Source organism: Onychostoma macrolepis, chromosome 08, assembly GCF_012432095.1.
Source record: "Onychostoma macrolepis isolate SWU-2019 chromosome 08, ASM1243209v1, whole genome shotgun sequence".
Taxonomy (NCBI): domain Eukaryota; kingdom Metazoa; phylum Chordata; class Actinopteri; order Cypriniformes; family Cyprinidae; genus Onychostoma; species Onychostoma macrolepis.
Window position 1 is genome coordinate 28,725,877 of NC_081162.1, and position 15,663 is coordinate 28,741,539.

Here is a 15,663-nt window from a genome sequence, read left to right on the forward strand (position 1 = left end):
ATTTACTTTATGAAAAATAAATAAATTAATTGATTCATAATCATACATTGTAAATAAATAATCAGAAAAATGACTGGAAACAAAAGCTGATTACCCGATAAACGCTAGAGAAACACACACCTGTTCCACTCAACACTGTTTTCACTGAGTTATAAAGACTTATTGAGCAGTTAACTGAGACAGACTGCATCATACAGTATGTGCAATACTTCACAGGAAGAATTTATAAAAGCTAAAGTGTGTTTTCAGCGCAGCACTTCCTGCGCCCGCAGGCTCTGGACAGGAAGCATTAAGAACAGCTGTAGCTGAATGAAGACAAACTGAAGACATGCCTGCTTTCCAGGAGAGCCGGAGCTGCTACAAGATAAATACAGCGAGGGCGACCTTCCTCGGGAGAAACATCGTTACGCATTTACACTGTCAGTGTTTGCATTTACAAAAACACGCGCTCTTTTATTCTGCCTGGATAAAGGCAAAGGAAGTAAAAAATACTGCAGTTCTGACCTCTGACCCCGGAGCTGCATTACACCAGCTACAGCACATACAGACCATCACTCACTGTCACTGAGCTCCTGCCTGCTGTTAAAGCGTAAAACAACACAAAAAATCAAATGATAAATGATGTTTTGAATGGGATTGAAGTTGAATGTAACTGGTAAAGTATAAAACAGTTGTAGCACAGCGATTGATTGACAGGCGAGTAGGCGGGCCTTCACTGCTGCTTAAACACATGAAAATGGTATTTTATATGGAAGCTTGTTTCCACCACGGGATAAAAATAAATAAATACATAAAAAAGGTAATTGCAACTTTTTTTCTCACAGTTCTGAGAAATAAAGTCAAAATTGTAAAAATTTAACTCGCAATTGACCTTTCGCAAAAACCCACCCTCCTTAGTTACTGTTGCTATGTCCGACAAGCCACGCTGTTCTCACGCCACACATCATGTTCTCACGCAGAGAAAAATACATTGCAGTGCAAAGAGCAAACTGACAACGTGGCAACAGACAAAACAAAATAGCACAAAAAATAGCACAAAATAAACATGAATGAACATCAGAAGGTATCTTGTTTCAACTGTCGTCAATACACAGCATGTTTCAAGTTCAAGTCCGATGTTAATTTACTCTCCTGTCTGGTTTGTTTGTCAGACATAATGGTGATTGGTCAGATCGCCTGTCAATCAAACTCTCAGTGAAGGGTGAATTGCGAGAAAAGACAGCATTATGTGATAAAAAAAACGTTACAATTACCTTCTTTAATTATTTATTTTTTAATACCGAAAAAAAAAAAGAATTGCGAGATATAAATTCTGAATTTCTCAAAATAGTTAGTTAGTGAGTTTACACCTTGCATTTCTTTTTTAACTCACAATTCAGACTTTCTTCTCACAATTCTGGGAAAGAAGACAGACTTTGGAGAAAAGTTGCAATTCCTTTTTTTTTTTTTTTTTGGCTTCCAGTCTCCCAAAGCGTTTTGGATCCCATTAAAAAAATTGTTACTTGAAATAAAATAAATGTTAGCTTAATTAAAACAAAATTTAAAAACCTAAACGTGTATTTTAGCCAGTTGCCAAGGCAACAATTTTGTTACTTGAAATAAAATTTATGTTACCTTAAATACAGTAAAATCAAATATAAAAAACATTGAACTTATTATATTTTAGCTAGTTGTGAAGGAAACAATTTTGTTGCTTGAAATAAAATCAATGTTAGCTTAAATAAAATTAAATATAACAAACTTATTATGTTTTAGCTATTTGCCAAGGCAAGAATTTTTGTAAAAAAAAAAACTAAAACTAAAATTATACCTTAAAACTATAGACAAATTTGGAAAAAAAAAAATATGACTAAAACTTCAACTAAAATTACAGAAACTTCAACAAAAACAGAAAATGTTTAGATATTTTGGCTGGAAACAAGACAAAAAAAATCTAAGTCAGAAAAGCATTTTTTGCAGCGTACATTAAAAAAATTATTATAGCATATCAATGATGCTAGAATAACCCTACCCAGAACATCGGTGGGTTTGCACAAGTACGCACCACTCGCACGTTCTCCAGAAAATGTCAAAATCGCGTTTGAATGCTGTAATTGTGTGTTTTACTGGGTGCAACAGTACAAGCAATTACAGCGGCGCACATAAAGCCAGCATCCGTCCGTCTGTGACGCCGATCGTCCCGCAGCGAGACTGAGGTCAACATCAGGTGCACTGGCCACCCTAATTACAACCAAAACACATGCGGCGGGGGTGTCCCGGGGTCAGAGGTCAGAGGTCGAGCGGTGGGGGCGGGGAACGGCTCACTGCATCTGAAACAGCATTCAGTTTTTCTTAAATCCGCTCAATACATATGAACACATGATGAGAGATGAAACCCTCGTCCTCATAATCCGTGACACGTGGAATTAAACAGATGTGATTATTCGTTTGCAATTCCCGCTCGCTCCTTGTTTTTAAAACAGAAACAGGTCTTCCTCTAGTTCAACAACTTTACCTGTTTACGGCTCGTGTAAAACAGAGCTGCTAAATTACTCATCGGCCCTCTGGAGGCAGACGAGTCCAAACAAAGCAGAGTTTTTCGTCCGGAGTCTAAAAATAAGCCGATGCTAAAGGTTTCCTGCAGCTCGCAGCCCCGCGGCCCTTAACCTTTCCCAAAGTTGTAGATGAAATGTCAGCTGGAGACCCTCAGGTATAAGTTAGCCGGCTAACCAGACAGCAGCACCATATGAATCACTGTCATTCTAAATGTAGAATCAGCAATTCTAGAGCCGTCCTATCTGGAAACGTAACGGCGAGGAAGAGGCGCTCCAGGAGCTCTGCTATTGATTTTTCTCCCAAACAAAGAGACTTTCGCGAATACATGATACATCATAATCATGTAATTTGTACCTTTGCGTCAAGCGGGGAAAGACGTGGATCTGTGCGTAAACATGGGCGGATGCTTTGGGTCGGATTTTACTGACAGGAACTGAACAAACGTCAGAAGTTTGGAAGAAGAACTTCAGGAGAGAAGCATTACTGCGATGTTTCATATGATGACAAACCTCATCACATTTCTGTCTGGAATATGTGATTGTGATGGCTTAAATATGTGTGTATAATGATTGTAAACATGTTTTAGGCACAAAATTTCATTTGAATATTCAATATTTCATGTCAAGAAATTGTAATTGCAATTATGAATTATGATTATCATTGAATGATGTTTATACCATTGTTTGAAGCAACTGCATGCCATATTTTTATATGAAAATAAACAAGCTGAAAACACTCTAACTGAAGAACTTTTATTGCTTTTCTATAGTGTTAAGCCTCAAATGTGAACTATACATTGGATTGGTTTCTTCTTTAAAGTAAAAATACGCATGGTATTATAATGTTACACAAAAACTAAAATTAAAACAATGGAAAAACCACAACAACAACAAAATAAGCACGCAGAATAACATGAGTGGACTTAATTACTGCTTTGAACGATTATGTAATTGTGGCATCTTACTTACAGCAAGACACTACAAGTAAATAGACTTTTAAACCAATTTTTAACTATTACTATAATTACTATTTAGCCTAACTGGTTTATATCTGTTATTTGAACTAACATATATCACCACACTTACCCAATTAATTAATAACAGCACATTACAAGTTTTCTGAAATGTTTAAATATGCAAATAAGGGCATGGTCTAATTAAATATGCACTAATCTGCATACATTTCTGAAACATAAGGAACATTGGATAAAGCCAGATTCATAAATTCTTCTTTTTATCACTCCACAATTCAGAAAATACTGTCAACGGACAGAAAATAAAAACACATTTTCACCACGTTTTTAGGAGTGAAATGATGTATAAATGAGTGTGAATGAAATATGAACAAACCTTAAAAATATAGAGAGGAATAAAACTGTAAAGTTTGTAAGAGAAAAAACTCTTTATAGATATGGATTGAGACTGAAATCTACAGACGCAAATAGATAAACTGCAATAAAATAAACACTTAAATGTGTTTTCTTTACACTAGGATGAAGGAATTAATACCAGAATTGACCAGTTTTGCCTGCACTGCAAAAAATGATTTTCTTGCTTAGTGTTTGTGTCTTGTTTTCTAGTATAAATATCTAAACATTCTTGAATCAAGATGCATTTACTGTACAAGTGAAATGATTTAAGATATTAAGTCTTGTTTTCTGAAAAAATGTTGATTAAACATTCAGATTTCCAGCTCTGGATGTGCATTAATTTTCACTAATGATTCAGTCAGCAGATATTCTTCCGTGTCCAGACTGAAGAGCTCAGATGCTCGTGTGTGTTTGTGCATCAGTATCAGTGATGCTCGTTCTATCTCTCTCTCTCTCTGTTTTCCCAGCATCCTCGGTGCCACGCTGCATCACACCCAGTTTGCCTCGCTGTTCCCGGACAGTCCAAAACACTTTTCCTGATCTCGTTCATCTTGATGGATTGTCAATATATGGATCGTCCCGCTCTCTAATTCAGTGAAAAAATCTAGTTTTCCATTAGTCTCTGCCTTTCTAATTTTCACTGCTGGTTTGCCACGTGTAATTATTAAAGGCAGATTCAAGAAAGCAATTACTGAACCACGGTTTGTATCTTTGAAATCTTAATAAGCAGAAGAAGTTGTGCTGGGAGAGCAGATACAGCTCAGAAAGACTCTGTAGAAGACTGCTGTTAAATAAAAAACACAGTGATGCTTATGAAGCGGTCGAACGAAACAGAATAAAATAGTGCATTCCTTGCAAATGTTACTTCAGTCCCTTTCAAATTATGACTTTCCCTAATGTTAATAATCAATATCTGTTTAGCATACGTGAGCACTTTTGTGTCATTGACGGCAGAACGGTGTCAATAAAGGAGTTTACAGAACAGGTCAAAGGTTAACAGAGCATCATGGCCATTGTGATATAATCTTTTCTAATATCTTTGAATAGTTTGTGTACTCCAATGTCCACCTTACGTTTAACATAAAAGCGGCTTCAATTTGTAGCTTGCTTCAGATTTCATTTGCTTCCAGTTATTTTAGCTGTGCAAAAACAGTCCGTTCATAATATAAACAAACTGGCATAAAATGTAGTAAATTTGTAGCGTAAATAGTTTTAGCATTTACTGAACTTTGTTATTCACCTAGTTATTTACCAATAGTGCCTAATGAAACAGAAATCTTGTGCATTTATAGAAAATAGCTTGCGCGTTAAAAATAAGAAATCTTGTACATTTATAGAAAATAGCTTGTGTGTTAAAAATAAGAAATCTTGTGCATTTATAGAAAATAGCTTACTTGTGCGTTAAAAATAAGAAATCTTGTACATTTATAGAAAATAGCTTGTGTGTTAAAAATAAGAAATCTTGTACATTTATAGAAAATAGCTTGCGCGTTAAAAATAAGAAATCTTGTGCATTTATAGAAAATAGCTTACTTGTGCGTTAAAAATAAGAAATCTTGTGCATTTATAGAAAATAGCTTACTTGTGCGTTAAAAATAAGAAATCTTGTGCATTTATAGAAAATAGCTTGCGCGTTAAAAATAAGAAATCTTGTGCATTTATAGAAAATAGCTTACTTGTGCGTTAAAAATAAGAAATCTTGTACATTTATAGAAAATAGCTTGCGTTAAAAATAAGAAATCTTGAGCATTTATAGAAAATAGCTTACTTGTGCGTTAAAAATAGAAATCTTGGTAACACTTTACAATAAGGTGTCATTTGTTAACATTAGTTAATGTATTAACTAACATGAACAAACAATGAACAATGCATGTATTACACTATTTATTAATCTTTGTTAATGTTAGTTAATGAAAATACAGTTGTTCGTTGATTATTCATGTTAGTTCACAGTGCATTAACTAATGTTAACAAACACAACTTATGATTTTAATAATGCATTAGTAAATGCTGAAATTAACATTAACTAAGATTAATAAATGCTGTAGAAGTATTGTTCATTCTTAGTTCATGTTTACTAATGTTGTTAACTAATGTTAACTAATGAACCTTATTGTAAAGTGTTACCGAAATCTTGTGCATTTATAGAAAATAGCTTGCGTTAAAAATAAGAAATCTTGTGCATTTATAGAAAATAGCTTACTTGTGCGTTAAAAATAAGAAATCTTGAGCATTTATAGAAAATAGCTTACTTGTGCGTTAAAAATAAGAAATCTTGTGCATTTATAGAAAATAGCTTACTTGTGTGTTAAAAATAAGAAATCTTGTACATTTATAGAAAATAGCTTACTTGTGCGTTAAAAATAAGAAATCTTGTGCATTTATAGAAAATAGCTTACTTGTGCGTTAAAAATAAGAAATCTTGTGCATTTATAGAAAATAGCTTACTTGTGCGTTAAAAATAAGAAATCTTGTGCATTTATAGAAAATAGCTTGTGCGTTAAAAATAAGAAATCTTGTGCATTTATAGAAAATAGCTTACTTGTGCGTTAAAAATAAGAAATCTTGTACATTTATAGAAAATAGCTTGTGCGTTAAAAATAAGAAATCTTGAGCATTTATAGAAAATAGCTTACTTGTGCGTTAAAAATAGGAAATCTTGGTAACACTTTACAATAAGGTGTCATTTGTTAACATTAGTTAATGTATTAACTAACATGAACAAACAATGAACAATGCATGTATTACACTATTTATTAATCTTTGTTAATGTTAGTTAATGAAAATACAGTTGTTCGTTGATTATTCATGTTAGTTCACAGTGCATTAACTAATGTTAACAAACACAACTTATGATTTTAATAATGCATTAGTAAATGCTGAAATTAACATTAACTAAGATTAATAAATGCTGTAGAAGTATTGTTCATTCTTAGTTCATGTTTACTAATGTTGTTAACTAATGTTAACTAATGAACCTTATTGTAAAGTGTTACCGAAATCTTGTGCATTTATAGAAAATAGCTTACTTGTGCGTTAAAAATAAGAAATCTTGAGCATTTATAGAAAATAGCTTACTTGTGCGTTAAAAATAAGAAATCTTGAGCATTTATAGAAAATAGCTTACTTGTGCGTTAAAAATAAGAAATCTTGTGCATTTATAGAAAATAGCTTACTTGTGCGTTAAAAATAAGAAATCTTGTGCATTTATAGAAAATAGCTTACTTGTGCGTTAAAAATAAGAAATCTTGTACATTTATAGAAAATAGCTTGTGCGTTAAAAATAAAGTGGATATATGATTCAAAATTTTAATTTTAGCAGCTTTCACTGCAAAAAATTAATTTTTGTAATCAGTATTTTTGTCTTATTTTCCAGTACAAATATCTAAACATTCTTAAATCAAGATACATTTACTAGAAAGCCAAAATTACTTAAGATACGAAGTCTTGTTTTCTAAGAAATGCATTAAAAATAAGTGAGTTTATGCTGAAAACGAGAACAAATATCTGCAAATGGGATCAGAAAATAATAGTTTTCCTCTTGAATCGAGTTTATTTTTCTGACCCCATTGGCAGATATTTTTTCTTGCTTTAAGCTTGTTTTAAGTCACTTAGTTTTGATAATTTTTTCAGAAAACGAGACTTAATGTCACAAGTAATTTTGCAACTGCATCTTGATTTAAGAATGTTTAGATATTTATGCTGCAAAACAAGACAGAAATACAGAGGAAGAAAATTATTTTTGCATTTATAAATGAACATGGACATGCTGAAATATTAGTCAAACAGAATAGTCTATTATCCATCATCAGGGCTGAACCGACGAGACAGCGCAAACGCTCCTGAGATCATCTGTAAATGGATTCATCAGCCTGGTTAAAACGATGCAACTTTAAATGGCACGACGCCACCGGAATAACAGCAGCGCTATCGCATCGAACCGGCCATCATCTGTTTTATTGCTGATGGGCTTTTTCCCTCGTTCGTAATGTAGCAAAGGGAAACTGTCAGGCTAGTTTCTGACACGCATTTACATTCTACAATGACAAGTGACACCAGCAAAAGGCCACAGAAAACTGTTTATTGATCAGCGTAAAACTATTCAACGGAGCAGATAAGGTTATAGCTAAAAGAGGCCGGGCGCCTTAAAGAACACGACTTCATTACATCACGCCAGCTGTATTTCTGTGGCATTAAAGACCCGCTGATTGGTTGGTAAAGATGTTGATGGGTCCGGGCCTGCCGCTCATAGCGCCTATTAACTTCTCGCCGCGGTCGTTCATAATCTGTTGCATACTAAACGCTGAGCGTGTCACGGAGCATTTACGGGGTGAGGGATTGGAGAACGGCCAGCTAATGAAATGGGAAGAACTCACGGCCAAAGTCATTTGACACTGCCAGCGGCCCGCGTCTCACAATTAAATGAATTCCCACAGCATTCTGACCTTTAGCACAACACAACAAAAGAAACAGCCAGGAATCTCTCATCAGCTGTTGAATCAAAGCAAAAGCGCTTTACACGTCCATAAATTAAACTCCAGATCAAAGCAGTGAAAATAGCAGAGCAGCTGCAAAAAATGATTCTCTTACTTAGTGTTTTTGTCTTGCTTTCTAGTATAAATATCTACAAATTCTTGAATCAAGATTAATTTACTGTACAAGTAAAATGACTTGAGATAATATATCTTGTAAAAAATGTTTTTGATTTTCCTTAAAACAAGCAAAAATATCTGGCAATGGGTCGAGGAAAATAATCTTGTTTAGCCTTTGAACTAAGATAGTTTTTCTGACCCCATTGGCAGATATTTTTGCTTGTTTTAAGCAAAAACTAACAAAAATTTGATTTTTTTTTTTTTTTTTTTTAGAAAACAAGACTTAATATCTTAAATCATTTGTGACCCTGGACCACAAAACCAATCGCCTTTAAAGTTGTCCAAATGAAGTTCTTAGCAATGCATATTACAAATCAAAAATTAAGTTTTGATATATTTATGGTAGAAAATTTCTTCATGGAACATGATCTTTACTTAATATCTTAATGATTTTTGGCATAAAAGAAAAATCAATCATTTTGACCCATACAATGTATTTTTGGATATTGCTGCAAATACACCCCAGCAACTTAAGACTGGTTTTGTGGTCCAGGGTCACATTTTACTTGTCAAGTAAATGCATCTTGATTCAATAGTGTTTACATATTTATACTACAAAACAAGACAAAGATACTAAGAAAATTATTTTCAACAGCATGCACTGGACATCAAATTCATTGTGTTTGACTGGAAAAGATATGAAATGCATCTGAAAAGCTAGATGCCATAAACATCAGGTGACAGCGGCTGTCAGAGTTCATTAAACGCTCGTCACAAATGATAATGCAGTGCGCACGAGTCAGCAGCCTTGTGTGTGGCTGGAGATTCATTGACGAATGTCACATCGCCAATAGATTTATGTATGCAAATGAGCGGTCAATACTTCCACCGGCGCCGAAATGTACTGAAACGCTTGCCGTCCACGTTGGCAGTCAAATAGAATCAGGAAAAACGAGCCGGATCTGATAAACTAGATTTTTCTGAATGGAAAACACTGTACTGTTTTTCTTTCATTCCAGTAAAGCTCGTCTGACGTCTCGTATCGTGAGCGTTTATGAGCGTCCCTTGCTCATATTCTCTGAATTTGCTTAAAGGGTCTCGTGGGAGTTCACGAATTCAAAGCAAAGGTTGCAGTTTGAGTTTAATCATTAGGCCTCAGACAGAAAGTCAATTAGTGGAGATCGATATTTTTAAGAAACATTGAAATCAGGCGAGGGCACGACTGCCTCTATTAAAGAGCGCTAATGCATGCAAATACACAATTAACAGAGCAGGCGAAGCACAGAAAACACATGAAACCGGTGATCTGCTCCACTTCTGATCACATGAATAATAACACTATTGTCGTCAGCAGAGCTGCTTAAAGCTGAATTGAACTTGTTTCATAATGGATGAACTTTATACTGTTATTGAACTGAATCGAATCAACACTCAACTGAATTGAGTGTCACTATTGTCTTTTTTAGAGCTGCTTTAGAATAGAACGCAACAGTCTGTTCCCGGAAGTAAAAACCCATTCATTTTCTCCATCGGAAACTGATTTTTAACGATAACTTACAAACCTTTACAGACAGACCAGACCCATCTCACGGCAATTCGTACATGTTTTACGAGGTGGCTAATTCGTACGAATTCATACGGCCTCACTCGTACAAATTAATACGATTTTTGCTAAATCGTAAGTATTTTACGAGTTACCAATTCGTATGAATTTGTATGAATGACTTACACCTAACCCCACCCCTAAACTTACCCGTCACTGGGGTTTAGATAAATCGTACGAATTCGTACGCGTTAGCCACCTCGTAAAATACGTACGAATTGGTCGTGAGATAGCGTTGGACAGACCGAGGTTGTTAATTGATCGTATGCTTCTGCTGAAGCCGTTAGCTAGCATTATTTCAACTTAAAATAAAAATAACTGTGTTTAAAAGTAGAATTTGTGGTGAAAAGCTACATTACCCATGATGCCGTGCAGCAAATTCCACCATGAAGCACCGCAAATGATATAATCAGGTCGGCCTCCATACACTCTTAAACTTAATGTATATATACTACATCTTGGTTTGATAATGTTTTTTATTTAATATTTTGTATTTTTGTCGGATTTTATTGTACTAAATTAAATTAATATAAATACGATTATTAATTGAATTTTAATACGCTTTCCAAAACAAGTTTTAAACTAAAGCTCGAGAGATAATCGAAGATAATCGACTGAGAAAATCAAAGCAATAAATCTAAACAAGTTGTCTTGCAAATTTGAGGTTGATATCATAAAAAAAAAAAAAAAAAAAGGATTTTGTTCGGGGGCAGTAACAAACGTTTCCACTAGATTAAATTAGTTTCCCATTGGTTCCCAATGCAATCATGTTTGACCGCAAACAGTGCAAGACTGACTATTTTATCACCTCCACGATTTTTTCTTCTGTTCACATAGCAAGTGCCAAACCCTTTACCAAGTTTCATACCATTCCAATTAATTAAAAAATGATGGTAATTTTTTGGTCAAAAATGACTGCAGCACCAGAGGTAATTTGCAATGCTTCATTGTAGTTATTTACCTCATTAAAGTCGTTAAGTACATGGTCTTGTACCTTTTGTCCAATTTTTTGCTTCGTAGCTGCGCTGTAAAAAGTGCTCAGTTGACTTAACATAATAATAAAAAATAAAAAAAGTTAAGTGAACTTGACAATTAAATTAACTTATTTTTTTTAATTATCACTTACTTAAAATTTTTAAGGCAACGGGTTTCCTCAATTTTTTTAAGTTAAGTCAACTTATCACTTTTTACAGTGCGGTTGGTTTAGTTCACGGCTTATAATGCTTTAACCAAGACTTTTTAATAATCCCTATGGGAAAAATGAATGGAAAAAATGCATCAGGAACCAACGGCACTGAAAAAAAATGGACATTCACTAATACACAATGAAATTTGGATTTGTTTCATATTTAAAGAAGTTTCCATCATTGATTCTGTTATTTTCCTGTTTATTGATGTGAAGCTGCTTTGAAACAATCTGTACCGCATAAAGCACTGCAGAAATACATGTGACTTGAGTTGATTTGTACACCTGTTTAGCCATGACCTCTCATTTTCAATGCACTTTAATAGTCACCCGTGTTTATCCACATCGAATGCAACACACTCTACATCTGATACGCTGAAGTTTCATCTGCTCCGACCCTCACGAGAGCGAAACGAACACACACACACACACACAAAGGTCCGGCCACAGAAATCATTTCTCTTACCCGCTGAAAATGAGCAGGCACTGGATTATAAAGAACATCACAAACAGATAAGAGAAATGAATTAACACCGGCCTTATCGCGCCGCTTGCCAACACGACGGTGAACTTCAAATTTGCCAAATCAGGAAACATGCGTGCGGAGCGATTCCTCAAAGAGCCGCGTTTCTTTGAGAAACAAAACAGAAAAACTGAATTTTAACTGAAGTAATGCGATCACAGTCACGGTTAATTAATATCAAATCATGGAGAGATAAAACCTAGTGCATTATATCTCTAACAGCGGAAATAAATAAATAAATAGAGAGGAACTATAAAATGGATATATTTCATTTGCAGTTATTACAGCACTACGAGACCAAAAAGATGTTTCACCCACAGAGAACTGAAGATTCGCATTTGCAAGCAGATGATATAGTTTGTGCGGCTGGCAGCGGCGTTCATGACAAACTGATGCAATTTCAGCGGTGTCGCGAGAGCGGCCTGATATTTGTCTCGTTCTGGTTCCTCCGAGCTCCAGATTTGAATCGCAGGGGTCCAGAGGCCCTTCTCCTGACAGGACACAAATAATTACAGGCCGCTCTCTTCATTGGCTCTTATATTGCTCCTCTTATCTGAAGGCCTGCGGTGCATTTGATCAAGTAAGGTCACTGTATTCTGACCATAACACAACATAACACCGCTATTTGGAGATACGATAAATAAAAGCCAGACAACGTTTTATCAGTTGTGTTATAGGTTATGTGTGTGTGTTTCAGAAAGTATTTTCACTAAATGTGTTTTTGCTACAAGTCTGAATTTCCAGGTCCTCTTCCAATGCAGATGATTATTTCAGAGACGTTTGGTCTGAATGTAATTGTGATTTAAATATGCAGTACATCACCTGACCTGCAGGGGGCGTGTCATCACACATGCAGTACTTCAGTGCTTCTGCAGATTTAGTTAAAGAGCTCAATTTATCTGTCATTAGAGAAATTCCTAAATTACTTTCAACCCAGCTAAGACTTTTTGGTTCGCAGAACGTTGTGGGAACGTTAGTTTATGGTTCCCACAACAAAAATTCTAACATTCTCTGTTGGTTATCCAGGAAAGTTTTTTTTTGTTGTTGTTTTTTTCCATAAAGACAACATTCCTGTAGGACTGGAGAACGTTCCCTTAACATTGTCAGTACGTTCCCAGAATGTTTTCACTATGTTCTCAGTTCTTTTTGGTAACCTACATCGGAGAACGTTCCCAGAAAGTTCTTATTCGATTCCCCAAAAACAACCAAACGAGAACCTTATGTGAAGATTATGGGAACAATCTGTTTGCTTGATTTTTGACTGTCACGTGTATTTTGATATTTCATATTAAAAGGAGGTTTAGATGCATGTGCCAGTCATTTTACTTTTATTTATAGAAATGTACTCTCCTTACACACACTCACAAAATATCCACATTTGTTTTCATTGACAAAACAAATACTAACAAACACACGCCTGACAGTTGTAATGTATTGGTGTTTGCTGAATCACTGTGAACTGGCCTTTATATTTAGCATGAAATATTCATATTAATATTAAATACCAAAATCTGCAAAGACTTGAATAGAGTAAAAATGATCCTTCTTGTCATCATTTACTCACCCTCATGTCAGTCCAAGCCAGTATTATAATGTTCTTTCTTCTGTAGAACACAAAAGGAGAAATCACACTCCATAAAAGACTAAGAGCACCATAAAAACGTCGTGAAAAAAATCATAAAAGTATGCTAACAGTAGTTCACGTGACTCGTACTACATTCCGAGTCTTTTAAAGCGATATTTCATTAAATAAGCCATCTTTCTGTCATTATTTACTCACCCTCACATCCTTCAATCCTGTCCTTTGACTGTAAGGACAAAAACACCGAGACATTTCTTATAATATCTTCTTTTGTGCTCCATTGAAGAAACTCATTCACGTGAGTGACGCAAAGATCCGTTATTTGCTCGAACTCTTCCCGCCGAAATTTTTCAAACGTGCATGTTATGTTATATGCAAATGAAGTGGTTTGAGTGTTTATCATTATTTAAACGGATGGTTTTCGGTGAGGTGTATTATAATTATTTACATAAATCCTTTAATAAAGTTGTTACTGTATGGTCAACTGGTCACAAAAGAACGAAAATAAAAATAAAAGTTTGCACTTTATTTTTATTACAAAAATTGCACACAATATGTAAATAACCAAGTGCATGAATCATTCTTTGTGTGTTTTACATAATTTCGTGGCCTACAGAATCACAAAAACAGAACAGAGATTATACACAAATTATGCAGAAAGAAAATATATATATATGCTAAATGCAAATATGGACTGACCAGCGATCAAAACTAATTTATAATGATTGCTGTATTTTTTATATATATTTTTTACATTGTAAAGTATGTTCTTTGCTGATTATTCAAATATATTATGTTCACAAGTGTTACAGACAACAAGTACATTTTTTCTTCAAACGTGACACGTGAATGTATATATATTGTGAATATTTATTTATATTTACCAAAAAAAAAGGTCCAGAAATATATTGATAGAAAATATATTTACGTAAATATATTGTGAAACATACTTTAGCAAATATACAAATTGCATGGTTGAAATCTAAGTTGCAAACCTTATTTTGATGAGTTCTGTTGACATAATGCAATTACATGAACTTAATATTGTGTGCAAATTTATTATTTTTTAAATGTTACAGTAAGTTAATGAATTGTCTTTATAAGTGCATCTAATTAATCTAGTTTCAACATACTTGAAGCATACTTTAGCAAATATATTTTTGTCCTTTTTTTGTTTTTGCATATAATTAAAAATATTTTTGAAAGTATATATTTGTGGACATTCCCCCCCAAAATTGTCAGTACTGTGACGCAAAAATTTCTCATTTTCATTACTTTGATGTGAAAAGGGTATTATTTACTTCAAAGTATAATACATCAATAATGACAGGATCTGTTTCACTGCCTTTATGTGAAAATGAGAAAACATATTTTAATACTGTAACTCGACTATATCACAATAATCTGAATCTAACAAGAATCACCAAAGAGAACATGAAGAACTACAAAAGAAAAGTTTTAATATCTTAAATCATTTTACTTGTCAAAGTAAATGCATCTTGATTCATGAATGTTTTGATATATTTATACTAGAAAACAAGACAAAAATACTGAGTAAGAAAATCATTTTTTGCAGTGCATGAACACATTTACCTTCATCTCACTGCAGGATTATATGAACATGTGAATTTAATGTTCAATAACAGCACGTTACAGTGCAACACACCTTAAAGATCCTAAAACTAAGACTCATTTTCATATGTTTTCCCATGTTTCAGTGAGAATCAGCCCCAGACAGACAGACAGAGACTCACCTGCAGCATCAGAAACACCTGCAGCTGAAGCATCAGCCATTCAGATGAGAAACACCGTCAGAGGCACTTCTGCAGATCTACAGACACACGACAGCCTTCATCATGAAGCAGCTCCTAATGCGACGGCCGCTATGACAGCTTGCCAATACGACGGGACAGAGGCGAGGACGGGCCCAAGCTTTTTGACGTATATGCAGAGCGCTGAAATGCTCGGCGGGGCCTGTCAAGAACACGCTTTCTTTTATTTCTCTGTTTAAGTGAGTTTAAGCAGCGATGTGACAGATGTTCAGCTGCTCTTCTGCTCTCTCTCTCTCTGAAAAACTACAAACTAAAAGCAGTTCTATAGAAGCAGAGCTTTCCTTTAAGAGATAAAGAACACATTCACAGATCTCCAGGACTTCTCCAGCTGTTTGTTTTCACTTTAGAACTGAACTAGAAAAACAGCCTATATTAACTGTAAAAAGATCAACTTTTTACAAACAAATTGCATGGTTGAAATCTAAGTTGCAAACCTTATTT

At 34.5% G+C, this 15,663-nt stretch overlaps 1 long non-coding RNA gene across 3 annotated transcripts in view; it reads right to left on the reverse strand.

Annotated features, from left to right (window-relative positions):
* LOC131545642 (uncharacterized) overlaps nucleotides 1-13,728 on the reverse strand; it is a 36,914-nt gene extending 23,186 nt beyond the window's left edge. For all 3 annotated transcript variants that reach the window (XR_009272472.1, XR_009272470.1, XR_009272471.1), the window contains exons 1-2: nucleotides 13,589-13,728; nucleotides 13,373-13,412 (exon numbers count right to left, since the gene is read on the reverse strand). This is a non-coding gene — a long non-coding RNA (uncharacterized LOC131545642). The remainder of the gene's footprint in view (nucleotides 1-13,372; nucleotides 13,413-13,588) is intronic.
* Nucleotides 13,729-15,663: the final 1,935 nt, after the last annotated feature.